At 38.3% G+C, this 12,289-nt stretch overlaps 1 protein-coding gene across 1 annotated transcript in view; it reads right to left on the bottom strand.

Moving 5' to 3' along the window:
* Positions 1 to 5,326, bottom strand: part of mTor (serine/threonine-protein kinase Tor) — a 58,387-nt gene extending 53,061 nt beyond the window's left edge. The window contains exon 1 of the mRNA XM_089241907.1: positions 5,206 to 5,326. The gene's annotated coding sequence lies outside the window, so the exon portion shown is untranslated. The remainder of the gene's footprint in view (positions 1 to 5,205) is intronic.
* Between the last annotated feature and the right edge of the window lie 6,963 nt (positions 5,327 to 12,289).

The raw sequence follows: 12,289 nt of genomic DNA, 5'->3' as shown, positions 1-12,289 counted from the left end.
TAGAGAATTGCAGGTGTTAATGCTGTGTTTTAGTCATCATGGCCCCCCTGGGATTTGTGACGCTCTTGTTAAGCTAAAACGAAGGCATTAAAATTTATTGGAGAGTGATAATAAATACATATGTGAAGAGTGACAAATTTACAAAACAACATGTCCTGGAGCATGTGCGGCTACTTGAAAAAAATACCCCAGATTTCTATTCCACTTGTCAACTTAACGACTAACTTATTCACTTTCAACTTGCTACTTAATACACTCTTTACATGTTTGAACTAAGAATTGTCAAAATGTAGTTGACTACTAAATTACTTAAACCATGCAAATGAGCTGTTAAATAAAGGGATCACTTTGTGTCATTCACTTCGGGAGAGTCATAGACATGCTTTAGGCATTACAAGTAACCAATGATAAAGATTGGTTTCTTCAATATGCAGAAAAAAGTGATTATAATTATCCTTCTTCAGAGGATAAATATAATCAGCAGGGCTTGAGAAATCAAAAACAACAAACAAAAATTTCTGAAGACAAGCATATTCTTTTATTTTCCCAAGCTAGTAATCATACGTGGAAAATATTATGTGCAAATACCAATTTTTTTTTGTTGCCATGGTGAACTGGCACACATTTGTCATGCCCTGATAATCACTATTGTGTAGAATCCCACTGGGAATCCCACTTTGGTTGGAAACCAAATAACACCTGGTTATAAGAAGGATAGTGGTTATTTTCATCCTGTGAAGACAGAACCCATAGTGTATGGAAATGTATTGGTGATGCAGGGCTTTTTTTACGTTATTTGCCTTTACCATCAGCTCCAACTGTGATTCGATTACTAGAAGCATATCTTTTGAGCCATGTACAATGTGAAACAGCCAGCACGACAAGCCATTAATCCACCAATCAATTGAAAAGCAACATGACCTACAGAGAGCAAGTCACCTCACACCAGCAGTTATGGATCCAGGACGATGTAGGGGGGGGAGGGGGTAAATTATGTAAGTTCATATGATTGTCCCATATTCTATGGGACAGACAAATTTTCCCATATTATTTCCCTCTTGAGAGGGCAGTCATTTCCATTGCCCCCTCTGGATCCATACCTGAGAGAAGTCAGACATCTTCAACTGGGAATGGAGTGGAGGCAGGCAGATCCAGGGTGATGCATCAGAGAAGTGGCTTATTGTGTTGGTACATTGGATCATCCCATATTTTATATATGGGCCAGACAAAATTTTCCCCAATTAGGGCTCTTGAGAGGAACGATCTCCTCCATCGCCCCCCCCCCCCGAATCTGTGCTTTCATCAGCACATCAAGTCGAGCATTATTGGCCAACTGGTTTTGGAGGAGTCAAAGGCTGTCTTGTGTCATGCGTTTTGCGAATCTCTACATTTTTGTTGTGTTCTCACAGAAATCAAATGCTTGAATGGGGGACGACCGGGATTATGACTACAAGCTGATGCACAGAGGTAGGAAGAAATAAACGCGTAGCATTGATAAACTTATTTGTCTCTGCCAACAAAAAATGGACCAATTCGTGAACCAGTGCCAAAAAATCGCTCCAAGGAAATCATGGCTTTAGGATTATTACTTATCCACTGGGTGACTCTCTTCACATCATTAATAGATAATAGTGTGAGCAATATTTGAGGGTTTCTCATATTTCATTCAATGCTTAATATTATATGAGGACAATTATACTTCAAAACATGCATGTGTCATGTGTGTCTGGCAAATAAATAATTGTCTGTGGTAAAAAACCTCTTTTCGTATGTTTCAAGCTGCGACATGAATTCTTAGATAGGTTTTCATACCTCTATTTTTTCATCACTGTATTGGAGAATAACTGGCACGTACATTATGTGCACGGACCAGGACAGTAACTAGGTACTTTGTCAGCCACTGTAGTGGTAGAGTGGTCGTAGTAACCAACTTGCATTGTGAGGAATTGGGTTCAAACAATATCAGTGTGGTGGTCGGCTTAGATGCGAGCCGACCTCCCCCATTAAAAAGTCTCACCACAGCAAGCAACGGTACAAATATTTAATCATTACACTTCACTCATAGTTTGAAATATTGGTGGTAACACTGTGACATGTATCACACAGAAACAAACTTCATGTTAGGTTCCCAACACATATATGCGCAGCTTCCAGCATGGCCCAGGTCTTATTCTACCACCTGCTTATATCTCACCACCTAGTCCTAGTCCACCTTGGTGACTTTTCTTTCAGATGGCTTGATGATTTGCTATTTCCTTTCCTGCTTTCTAGAATGTTCAATATATGAATGAATGAACGTCAGAACTTTTCCACTGGACTTATCCCATTGCAGAGATCTTTTTTGCCTTCTGTTTTTAGTGTGGTCAAGAAATATCAGGATATTATTTCCAATGACAAATTGAAATTTTCCTTAAGTGGCATAAAATGCATATTATTATCATATTATTATTTGTTGTCACATCAGTTTATTTAAAAGAGAGTCTGGTTTCATTTTCTTGTACAGAGAATATTTATACAACCGGAAGGACAGTTGTTCATTTAAAGGAGTCGATACCCAGAGAGATATTATGCCCTGATCAGTTTATCATTTAACCCTTTATATCCTGAATTAATTTGCCAGTAACTTTTTAATTGTATTTTTGCATCATTAGGTAAGTTTTGGTGCAGAATAACCCTAGGAAAGAGTAAAATACTTTTTAGTGTTTTAGTGATCAAATCCAACTGTGAAATTTCTCCCTGTATATATTATAAATGACATAGGCATTGGCGTATGTCATTTCAAGCATCACGAAGAACAATCTGTGCTACAATTTCTGTGACTTTCTGTCCCTGTCATATAGTGGGCGCAGCATATCTGCCTTGTCCACTCCACAACGAACATCATAGGTGCTACAATGGCTTTTTTTGCCATATCTTGATCTCGACTACTTAATGTAGGTGTCTCAGTCAAAATCATCTCCCATTATTGATTTAATGGGTTTATTTGGTTTCCACAAAAAATTACTCCCATTACCTGACGGTACTTTAAAGTACTGGCATACATTTTTGACCTTATGACAGAAAATAAAATAATAATTTGCAAATAAAATGTAGAGAATGCTTACCTGTACAGTATAGAAGATAATAAAAAATAATAGCACCAATAAATTGGTAACTGGTCATTAAATTCACTCAAAAAAACAACACGCAAATCAACTCTACTGCAAAACTTTTTCTTAATGCTGCATGGCAAAGATAATATGCCCACAGCAAAAAAGAAAAATGATTTTTGCTTTTAGCTGTAGTCTACTGCCTGCTGTCGAAACTACACTCATCGTGTGTCCTTGTAGATATTGTCAGTAAAAGTACTCATATTACAAAGATATAAACATTTGATTAAAGTGATACTTTCAAGTACCGTCAGAATATAAAGGGTTAAGAGAGAGTCCGGGTTTTATTTTTTTATATACTGAGAACCTTTATTCATACTATTATTTATAATATTATTGTTCGGTTCCACTTTTATGTTTCTTATGCTGGTGATTTGTATTTTTTTTTTGCATCCGTAGCGTAGCTTTGGTCTCTGCAACTTCCGTCGGGCCATCAGGCACAATTGGTCCCGAAAAAAATTGTCAATCTCTGGATTATATGGCATCTGTTCTGCTGTTTTTATTACTTTTTTGCATACTAACCATTATATCTGGAGTTTTACTCCAGCCTGTTTTAATTGAGGGAACCCAGAGACTTTTATTACCCTCATCAGTTTATTATATAAAAGAGAGTTGGGTTTTTTTATTTTTTGATACAGAGAATATTTATTTATACAACAGAAAGGACAACTGTTTATTTAAAAGTCTGGATTTTTATTTTTTTAAATTATAGAGTACAGCCACCGCCCGTATTCGCTGGAGTTGCTGTTCCGGGAATGACCGCGAATACGGGAAATCCACAAATAACCAAAACCATAGGGTTTTTTTGTGTACCTCGTTTATTGAACAGCATAAGAAGAGCAAGGGGATGCAAAGGTAGAATGGAATGTAAAAGAGGGTGCAGCGATTGTTGGTGATGTTTTCTGAAAGAACATTGTGACTTCAGTTTGCCATTTCTTCTGTTCTTCATACCATCAAGTATGTTGGAGTATGATGACAAAGCTTCCTCTACCAATTTTTCTACATGTGAAGAACATACCATAGAGGGATCTATGTCATGAAAACAATCTATTGTTGATTTAAACTTGCGAAGCCCTTTTGCTATGTTACTCATGATGAACTTGTCTTCTTCTTCATCTGGTACCGCTTCAGTTTCAGGAACAGTCAACTGCATTATTTCCTCCTTGGTCAATGCCTCGTTCAACTTCTATATCCATACAATTGAACCCTTCTTCACGCACCTGTTTCGCTAACGCGACAATGCCTTTTCCTAAACATGCGCAACTCAAATTTTGTAAACAAAACACATGAATGATGATTTCTGAGTGTTGCGGAAAAAAAATACGTGAATATGGGGGGGGGGCGACTATATATATTTTTTCCAAGAGAAGGGGCGATTTCATTAAGCTATATTGTTGCGTTACTATTGTTTATATGTTTAATTTTTAATCTGGATCTCTTAGGATGTTATGTTGATGCTTAGTCTAGAAAGTGGTATTTATTATATTATGCTGGGAACAGATGCTGGTTGGTTTCTATGCTGGCGATTTTTTTTTTCAGAGTCCTTGGCGTCAATTAGAGCGACTTGTCTTCGAAAGTGTTTGGCGCTAAAAGAAAAAGTTGCCAGCTGCGGATTATACAATAGCTGTTCGGCATTTCGTCGCTCCCTTTCAATGTAATAAGAGAAGCAGTGAAAGGGTGAATTCGGCACTCGCCCTTAGTCCAGCACCAGAACTCCCCCCCCCCCCCCCGAGTTGCGGTACTGGCCCTTTTATGATTCCTTATGCACTTGCAAATAAATCTCACGTGCACCGGAAAGAGACACGAATTATTTACTGTTGATGGCGTACAAAAAATTTTCGCGAATTCCGATTTTGTTTGAAAGTTCGGAATTCGTGTTAAAATTGCCGAGCACAGCCCTCAAGTAAACCCCCCCCCCCAAAAAAAAAAGCTTTTATTTGTTTATACACTATATTTTAAACAAATAAATAAAATATATTTCGCACACAAAAAAATGTATGGGATTTGCAAAATGTTGAACAAGATTTATTTCTATCGCAAATTGTTGTTTACTTACTTTTTCTTTTCGAGTTGATTTTGTTTACATATCAAGCACCATCATAACTGTTGACCAATCAAAGGGCACTTACAGTTACAGTTACAGTTACAGTTGAATTAAGCAGGGCTATCGGCTGCAGAGACCATTCCCTGGCTGGGAGAGAGAAGTGTGAAGTAGGTAATAAAATAAAGAAAATTGAAAATTCAAAACAACAACAGTAGTAGATTACTACAAAAACAAAAAGAATGGAAATGGGATGATATGAAAAAGAAAATCTTCAGATCTAGGGGACGATGCTAGATCACTTTTGTGAGTTATGAGATGTAGTCCCAGGATGAGTGTGTGTTTAGGTTGGAAAGGACCTCAAAACCAGAAAGAAATGTTAAATAAATCTTTTACTTAACGAAATGAATTTTTCGAAATGACCAATCGATATACGGAGGTTGGACGCCATGAAGGTAGGCCAAGATTTAATGGGAGGAGAGGACGCAAAAAAGGATGGAATGCGATGACGCATGAAGCGGGAGCAGTTGAAAAGAAAATGGGTCGCAGTTTCCGGAAGTTGGCAGTGTGAACAGAGAGGGCTGTTAACTTTTTTGATGAAAAACAAGTAAGCATTAAGAGGCGCTCTATTACAGATTAACTTGTAAAAGAGGCGTTCAAATTTTGAATTAGAGAAGAGATGAGAAATCTGATTACAACAGTTGAAGAAAATTTGAAAGTCAGGAATAGTGGAATTAAGCGAATCAGATGTATATTGACGAAATGAGAGTCGTAACATAGATCGTAGGTCCTCTGGATAAAGAGCCGGCGTTACGTAAGGACTGGGAGAGGAGGAAAGCGAACGAACATAGCTGTCAATAGACTCGTTCAAATCTATCCCAGAATGTGCAGGGACCCAAATTAAAGAGATATGGCAGGTATAAGAACAAACCATTAGAAGTTGGGAATAAAGGAGGTGGATGACTGTGGGAGAGTGATTGGAGAATTCATTAATCGCATGAAGAACTGATTTAGCATCCGAAAAAAGGACCACGGGTTGGCCCCTGGTGGGGATAAATGATCTCAAGCCCATAGTGATAGCTAGAGCTTCTCCTGTAAATATAGAGGAGTGAGAGTGAATCCACCATGCTCTCATACTATTCGTAGAGGGGCAAAAAGCACCGCAGACAACATTAGAATTTTTAGACGCATCAGTAGCGATGATGATCGTTGAACGGTCTAAAGATTTCAAGAAATTTTGAAAGAGGATGTTGATTATATTCTTATGTCTATGTTGTTGAAAATCCAGGTCATCAGTGACAACCGAAATTTTGTTCGAAATCCAAGGATAGAAAGAGTAGATTGGTCTGAGAGTTTGGGAGAACGAGAAATTAAGGAAACTGAAAAATTGGGAAAGTCTGATTTTCAGTTTGGGAGCAATATGTGAAAAAATTGAATTGAAGTTATCAGCACAGCCTTGAGTAGGAGAAGCAGCAGCCTGAATACATGCAATTCCATTTCTAAGAAGAAGAATTTCCTCCAGAGTGGGGAGTGCTAAAATGGTACGCATCTTGAGTATTCTAGTAGAAAGTGGTAGGCCCAAGGTAGCTCTCATTGCAGAATGATACATAGTATCCAATTTCGAACGGTTAGTTTTAGCTGCATTTAACCATACTATGGAACCATATCCTAAAAGAGCTGAAATGATGTTAATGAAAATAGGTTTCACAATAGAACAAGGAATATTTCTGGAAAAATGGTGAAGAGAACGACAAATATTGAGAGTGAAAGTGCAACGAGATCTGAGATGATTAATTTGTTTTTTCCAGATTAAAGAACGGTCTAAATAAATACCTAGGACTTTAAGGTAGGGATCAAACGGGATACTATTTCCATTGATTTGGAAATTCGGAACATATGAAGTGGGATTCCGAGATAAAATCGTAAAACGAGATTTCGAAAGCGAGATGGACAGACCACTGTCCTCCGCCCACCTAAGGATACAATTAATTGCAGACATCATACGAGCCTCCATATAGGCTTCACAGTTAGATTTATACATGATGAAAATATCATCTGCATACACAAAAAGTTTAATGTCGGGCGGTAAGTAGGTGACAATATCAAGAGTGAAGAGAGAAAATAAGATAGGAGACAATGTTGAGCCCTGTAATAATCCTGAACAAGGTGAAAACTTATTGGACGGGCAACCACGCCAGTGAATGAAATGATCCCGTCCACCCAAATAATTAGATAACCAAAGTAAAAAGCGACCATTCAAACCCATTCTCGCCAGTTTATGTAACAAAAAGGAGTGTTGGGTTGAATCATATGCTTTATTGATATCAAAAGCAAGAAGATAACAGGTCTTAGATTGGCGGAAGGCATCTGAGGTATAAGAAACAATATCTCTGAGACAGGCCTCGGCAGAGGTTTTTGGACGGAAGCCGTAGAAACAGTTTGGAAAAATTTTGAACCGTAGGCAAATCCAATTAAGACGAAACAGAATAATGCGTTCGAAAATTTTGTTTATGGAATTGATCAATGTGATAGGGCGAAAAGAACTCGGATGCGATGGGGATTTGCCAGGTTTTTGAATAAAAATAATTTTACCCTCTTTGAAAGAATATGGAATTATGGCAGAAGTCCAAATCCTATTGAAGGCGGGCAAAAATTCCAAGCCTTTAGCAGGGAGATATTTAAAAGCGTGAAGAGGAATGTGATCAGGACCAGGTGCAGTAGATTTTCCGGATCTTATGGCTCTGCGAAGTTCCTGAAAAGAGAAATCCGCATCTAGACATTGTTGAAAACAATGGTGGGGACCAGTGAATTGATTCGGAGGAGGGAGGGAAATGTTTGGAAAATGAAAATTTTTTAGAATTGAAATCTGGTCCTCTGGACCCGTGAAGTCTCTGTGAGCAATGGAAAAAACTAGTCGGGAAGTATCAAAAGATTTCGAAGCCACATACCGGTTTCGCCTCAAAATAGAATAAACAGCTGAAGGGGGAGAATGGGGCTTAACTTCAAAAGCCAGAAGTTTAAGACGAAGAGTACGCAGATGACGACGAAATTTAGCAGCACTCTGTTTGTACAAGATCCAGTTTGAATTAGATGGCGAAGAACGGAACTTTCGAAAGTTACGTTTTTTTTCAATGAGAAGAGATCGACCATCCCTATCCATTTTGATACGAGGGAATTTTTTACGAGGTTTAAGCGAAGTGTGCTTTGAAATAGAAGAGCGTAAAAAAGTATACAAGTCGTCAAAATTATCGGACGATGGGATATTTTCCAAGTCCGAGATAATTGAAGGCCAATGGGAATGACGAACCATTGATGAAGTATTACAGTTTATCGGAATAGAAAGCTTGATTGGAAGGTGGTCACTGTTCAGAAGACTGTCAGTCGGAGACCAGGTTAGAGTCCGATGAACATTTGGGGAGCTGAAACAAAAATCTAAAAATGAGTTGGTATTGGCACTATAGTAAGTAGGGCAGGTAGGAATGGTGAAGCAAATATTATTTTGAAGATACCAGTTGTGAAGGGCAATACCAGCTGAAGAATTTACATTGCCACAAAAGTTCACATTTTTAGAATTAAAGTCACCCAACATAATATAATCGCAAGTCATCAAAGATATCACGTGGTTCAAAGGATCAATGTCAAAAGGGCCATCAGGACGGTAAATATTTGCAAGGCATAATGGATGATTATTTATAAAAATTTTAACACAGAGAATTTCAAAAGATACATCATTAGTGTCCCAAATGAGTTGAGATGAAAAATCGGACCTGATAGCTGTAATTAAACCACCACCGGAAGAATATGTTCTATCAGAACGGTATATATGGAAACCCGGAATAAAAAAGGATTGGTAATTAGAATTGAGCCAACTTTCCTGGATGCAAATGATGTCAAATTGATGAATAATATTACGAAATAAATTAAATTTGGAACGAATGCCACGACAGTTCCACTGCAAAATATTTAATCTTTGACTTAAAGACATGAAAAATAAAAATAAAGGCAGGACCAGCTTGGAATTCTGACAACAAAAGGCAATAAAAAAAAAGTGGCATGCATATGAATAAGAAAACTAATTAGGTATTACCTTTGGGAGGATAAAAACCCCCTAGAGCTCCGCCTGTCAGAAGACTCGAGGAATAGGAAGAGGATGGATCATTTTTATTTTTTTTTCTCGGCAACGTCCTGTCGTCCACCGTGGGACGGAGAGAGTCAATAACAGTCTTGATTACATCAGGCATAAGAGCAGACAAACAGTTCGAGACTGTTTCTTGTAGTTGAATTGACATTTCATTCAACAAAGCTTCTTTGATCTTTGTGATCTCACTCTGGATTAAACTGTGAATTTCTAATTTCAAAGATGCCAAGTCAACAGGAATCGTGGACATACTAGCTTTACTAGCATATGATTGAGGATGGTTAGGACGACACGCAACCCTGGCCTCTTGAAGAGTGACATGATTATTTGCCTTAAATTCGAGCACTTTACATTCAAAGATATACGACACACATGATTTGTCCATTGGATCATGATCACCAGCACAGTTGACACATGATCTAGGATTTGAACAATCTGAGGAGCTATGAGCACCCCCACAGGATCGACAGACTGGACCAGAGGCCCGACAATGGACTTGTCGATGATTCAATTTGAAGCACCTGGAGCATTGAAATGGCCGGTCAATGAAAAGGTTCGGTCTATGTATGGTGAACCATATTTTGAGAACTGAAGGTAAATTCACTCCCAAAATAGTAGCAAGCACTGACGTGGACGCTTCACCATTTCTTGCAAATCTTCTTAGACTCAAAAGGGTGATGTTATTTTCGCGAATTTCCTCGGCCAAGTCCGCAAGAGTTTCAGAGGTAGGAATATTCCGCAGGAGGAATTTCGAGGTAATGTTATCAGTAAGCAAAATAGCTTTGACTGGAATATCTAGGATCCTAGGTATCGATAAGGCTTCGGTCGCCGCTTTTTGTGAAGAGGTCGCAATTATGAGTTCATTACCACGAGTGAAACGGACGTCTAAGATCTGGGAGGTGTCTGAAAAATAATTTAATAAGCTTTTTTTCAAGTCCCTCGGTCGAGATCTCGGAATAGCTTGAGCACCCGACAGCTTGACAGTGAAGCATTTAATTTCATTACACGCACAGGCTAATAAGTCTACATCACTAATATTTGAAGACCACGTGTTGACAGGCAGAGCCCTATTAGGGTTCGCAAAACCATTAGAGGGAGCATCATTATTAATTTCCATGTCGATATTGTTATCACTCAAGTTAGCTATAAGAGAGTTGGAACTACATACCAAATCCGCCGTCTCGACGATAAAACGAGGATTAAATAAATAACCAAAAAAACAACGAAAAAATTACCGTGACGAACAATATGAAGAAAGGGAAGGAGGGGAAAGAAAATTACAGAAAGGAAAGATTATCCTTTTTCTAACACAAACGCAAAAAACAAACTAGCGCTACAAAAGTCGACGCGGAAACCGGATTACGAAGAAGCAGCCGATCACCCCGCCACTCCAAAGGGCACTTTAAGCTCGTGTGGGTTTGGAGCTGCCTATTGTTGGATGTATCTATTTACCTGGACCTTATCATCCCAATTGGGGTGGGGGAAAGAAAACCTTTCCTTAATAACTTTGAAGATAGATGATGCTGCTTTCTTTGAACGATTTCTCACATGCTTAACATAAACGAAACTAAATATTTCAATGCATTTTTTATCACACAGTGCCGTAACTAGCGATTCCTGTGCAAGAATTTGCATTTAGGCCACCTTCCAAGTTGGTCCAGTTGTCAGGGCCGTCGACGGCCCAGGTGGAATAGAGACGATCTGGCCAGTTACCGGGGTTCGGCCAATTCTCCAGTTGGCCAGAAATAGTAGAACTTCTGGAACTTTTGTCATACGTGATGGACTGACCATATTCCCCAAAGAATACGGGACATGACCACAAGCAAGTAAAGTTGCTTATAAAATCGCTGAAAAATTGCGGATGGCGGGAAATGAAGCACTAATGCAAATGGTGGATTAATATGAATGATACGAAATAAAACGTTTAACATGACAAATGTACGAGAAGTGAATATTATTTATAATCGAAATTATATAATTTATGAGTAGAGAAGTTATGACCATCGTGGCCCAACCTGGAAAATTCTAGAAAAATTCAAATATTTCTTTTTTTTGAGGCCCCCCGAATTCAGAAGATTACATATAATATACAGGGTGTCCTTGAAGTGCTAGCACGGCTTTTACCACATCAGCCGTTTGTCTTACCAGTTTTGTGTGAAAATAGTGTCAAAAAAAAAAAATTTACAGTCCCCGTGTTTTAATTTTATTGGAATCAGGATAGACAGGGCAGCAACTTTCTAATTGGAAGTTAGAGCACAGGGGGACCGTAATAAAATTTAGATTTCATTTTACACATAGGCGGAGATAGACTTGGAAGCCCCCCCCCCCCCCGTATTTCCGCCCAAGATTTTACACTTTCACAACTGGTACAGGGTAATTTGTGAATACCTTTTGAGCATTTTTTAAATTGGAATCTTACCTCCACGGCAGACGGTTGATGAGATAAAGGCACTGCTTAGCACTTACACGACACCCCGTATAAAACATTTTAATCCACTGGTTTGTCATGAAGCAATGACATTACCAGTTGGATTACAACCTGCTTGGTGACTTGCACAGCGATTTTTCAGTAATTTTAGTGATTATTAGCAACTTTGCTTTTGGCAATTTTTCAAAAATTATTTAACGATAGCTGAGGATGTCTCATATTTAAGATTACAATTATTCCCGAAATTTTCGAGAATTTTATCTTCATTATAAATTTAAAAAATATATTCATCTCACATCTTCAGCGGTTTTTTTTCTCGTCATACATTTCAACTAGCTGAGATTTTCAGCAACTCTACATTTCCCGATTTTCCACTTATTGGAAATTTTTTCCCTTGTTTGGCAGTTTTCTAGTGACAATAGCGATGTTCTGTATCAAAGATCTGAAATTCCCATATTTTATCGATGGAATATGGTCAGCTTGTATTATATTTTCTCACAAAACAGCATGGATCTATGAACTAGAAAAGAACC

This window comes from Pholcus phalangioides, unplaced genomic scaffold, assembly GCF_987345545.1.
Source record: "Pholcus phalangioides strain wild (caught in Gottingen) unplaced genomic scaffold, Ppha-v1.0 ptg000014l_1, whole genome shotgun sequence".
Lineage (NCBI taxonomy): Eukaryota > Metazoa > Arthropoda > Arachnida > Araneae > Pholcidae > Pholcus > Pholcus phalangioides.
Note: the sequence above shows the minus strand (reverse complement) of the source record. Positions and strands in the feature narration are given on the sequence as shown.